We start from the raw sequence: 3,111 nt of genomic DNA, 5'->3' as shown, positions 1-3,111 counted from the left end.
CATTTAATAGGACTATATGAGGTGGTTCCTTGTGGTTTTGATTTGCATTGCCATGGTGACCAATGATGCTTAGCCTATTTCCACATGTTTATCGGTCATTTTTGTATGTTCTGTAGGGAAGCATGTTCATGGTGTCTACAGTGTTGATTTTGTTGATACCAGTTTTTCCAGGTTTTATTTTATTCATCCCTATATTGTGGTCAAAACTAAAAAAAAATATTGAAAGATTTACCACTATATTTCCTTCTGAAGGATTTATAGTTTTGGTTTTCATATGTTTTTTGTAAAATTCAGTCTCCTTAGAGACTTGCAAAAATTGCCAATGCCAACTATATTTCAAGTCGTCATGACTGGGTATTGGAAAAATTTTCGATTAGCAATAATTGTGCCTTGGATAAACCTCACCAGCTATGATACTGCCACTGTGCAAAACTGGTTCTCATAATTTTGTCTTTGATCCATTTTGAGTTTATTTTGTATGTATGAGGTAAGGGTCCAGTGAATATCCAGTTTTCTTTTTTTTGCATGTGTCTATCCAGTTTCATAACACCATTTATTGAAAATACCATTCTTTTCCCATTGAATAGATCTGCTACTCTTGTCTAAAATCAATTAATCAATGGGGGTAGTGGCACACACCTGTTATCCCAGTGGCTCAGGAGGCTGAGACAGGAGGATAGTGAGTTCAAAGCCAGCCTCATCAGTGGTGAGGTGCCAAGCAACTCAGTGAGATTCTGTCTCTAAAAAAAATACAAAATAGGTCTGGGGATGTGGCTCAGTGAACTCAGTGCCCTGAGTTCAATCCCTGGTACCCCTTTCCCCCCAATCAATTAATTATATATGTGTGTATATAATATATTACATTCCATTTAATATTGTTATATGTATTACACATATAATACATATTACATATATAACATTTTATTTGTATATTATGTATGCACACTTACCCAATTAATACATATGGCATATTATTTTTATTTCTTAACTGCCAATTATACTTCATTGATCAAAATATCTATTCTTATTTCAACATCACACTGTTTTTTTATTATTGTAGTTTTATAGTAACTTTTGAACTTAGGAACTGTGAGTAATCCAACTTTGTTCTTCTTTCCAATTTTTTTACTATCCCATGTCTCTTGAGTTGCCACATGAATTGAGAACCCACTTAGAAATTTCTACAAAGAAGGAAGCAGGGATTCTGACAGGGATTGCATTACACTATAGACCAATGTGGGTAGAATTGCCGTTTTAATAATATTAGGTCTTCTACCCCTTGGGCATGAATATCTTTACATTTATCAAGAACACCTTTTCATTCTTTATCTCAGTGTTACCTGAGCTTCTTGAATATACATATTCATGTATTTCATCAAGTTGGGGAATTTTCAACATGTTTAAAATAGTTCTTAGATCCTTTTTTCATTCTTCTAAAGGAATCTCATTACACGTATATTAATTAGTATGATTTACGGCACCCCACATTTCTCTGAGTCTCTGTTCATTTTTCTTCTCTTTTCTCTATTCTTTTAACTGCATAATTTCCATCAATCTATGTTTTGAATGTTTTAATTTTTTTCCTGTAACTTTGAATCCACTGTTGATCCACTTAAGTGAATCATTTAAGTCATCAGGCTTTTCACCTCCAGAATTTCCACTTGGTCATTTCTGTGATCACTATCCCTTTTTTCACATTCTCTATTTGATGAGACGTCATCATACCTTCCTTCTACTACTCTATCAACATAATTTTCTTCACTTATTTGAACATATTTATAATGGGTATTTTGAAGTCATTACCTGTTAAACCCAACATCTAGGCACCCTTACAGGCAATTTCTTTTGCCTGAATTTATTCTTGTATATTTTTCGTTGTTGTTCTTTGCGTGTCTCATAAATAGCTTTTTGGAAAGCTAAAAGTTTCAGACAATTATTATAATAAACCTTCCCTTCTTCTTGGGCAGCAAATTTTGGAAATTGACATAATTATTCCTTTAGTGACTGATGGATTATTTTAATGTAGTCTATATCTATATCCATACCCCATCGCTCACATTTGAAGCTTCTGATGTTGTTCCTAAAACATCAATGCCCTGTGCATCCCACAGACAGCCTGGGATAAAAATCACTTTAGTGAGTTTCTCTTTGACAATATCTTTCTCTGACCTTTAATTGCAAGGTAGTTATTCTATTTTTTTAACAACACCTTATAACATCAACTTTCTACAGATTAATCCAAAATTTCCAGAAATTGTTCCACAGTTATTCCCACTGGCCCACAGAAGGAAGCTAGTAGAAGGAAGCGTCCAACCTCTAAGACAATTAATTTTGCCATTAAAGCAGACAGCTCCAGATTAGGAAGCATGATTAGCTCCATCCTCTGCCCCTCTGAGGAAGATGTTATATTTTTCAAGTGGAGTTGGGAGCAGCTTCTTTTTAAAACAGAAATTGTAATACTAAGATTTATGAGATGGTTTAATTTTTCACAATATGAACTTATTAGAATAATTGAGGAGTCAGAGTTGGGGGAGCAGTTCAGTGGCAGAGTACTTACCTAGCATGCTTGAGGTCCTGGAGTCAATCCACAACACAGGAAAAAAAATGAAGAGTCGGTTTAATTGCTGAGAAATATTATAGGAAAGGTTGCATTTGCTGACCTTGCAAGTATGGACTGAAAATTTATTTAAATGCAGAAAAGAAAGTCGTTAACAAAACCAAAAGGTATGGGTTATTTAGAAGTTACAGGAGTAATTAAACATATAAAACCAAAAATTCAAATAATAATAAAATCTAAAGGGCTGGGGATGTGACTCAAGCGGTAGCGTGCTCGCCTGGCATGTGTGCAGCCTGGGTTCGATCCTCAGCACCACATACAAAGATGTTGTGTCCACCGATAACTAAAAATAAATATTAAAAAAGCTAAGTAGTGAATTATAATCACTTATTGCATAGAGAATTACTGGTGATTTTTAAACATCTGGGATAATGTCTCTAGACAGGTGACAGGGTCAAGGAAATCTAGATGGTACAATGGGGCCAAACAAATTAATATCAAGCAATGGAGAAATTTAAGCAGCAGATATGGCTAATGAAAATGAATTCAGGAAT

At 34.4% G+C, this 3,111-nt stretch overlaps 1 non-coding gene across 1 annotated transcript; it reads right to left on the bottom strand.

Moving 5' to 3' along the window:
* Positions 1–294: 294 nt before the first annotated feature.
* LOC120883853 (U4 spliceosomal RNA) lies at positions 295–434 on the bottom strand. The gene has a single exon (XR_005726034.1). It is a non-coding gene; the product is annotated as a U4 spliceosomal RNA (small nuclear RNA).
* Between the last annotated feature and the right edge of the window lie 2,677 nt (positions 435–3,111).

This window comes from Ictidomys tridecemlineatus, chromosome 7, assembly GCF_052094955.1.
Source record: "Ictidomys tridecemlineatus isolate mIctTri1 chromosome 7, mIctTri1.hap1, whole genome shotgun sequence".
NCBI classification, from domain to species: domain Eukaryota; kingdom Metazoa; phylum Chordata; class Mammalia; order Rodentia; family Sciuridae; genus Ictidomys; species Ictidomys tridecemlineatus.
The sequence above is the reverse complement of the archived record's forward strand: the minus strand, read 5'-3'. Positions and strand labels throughout refer to the sequence as shown.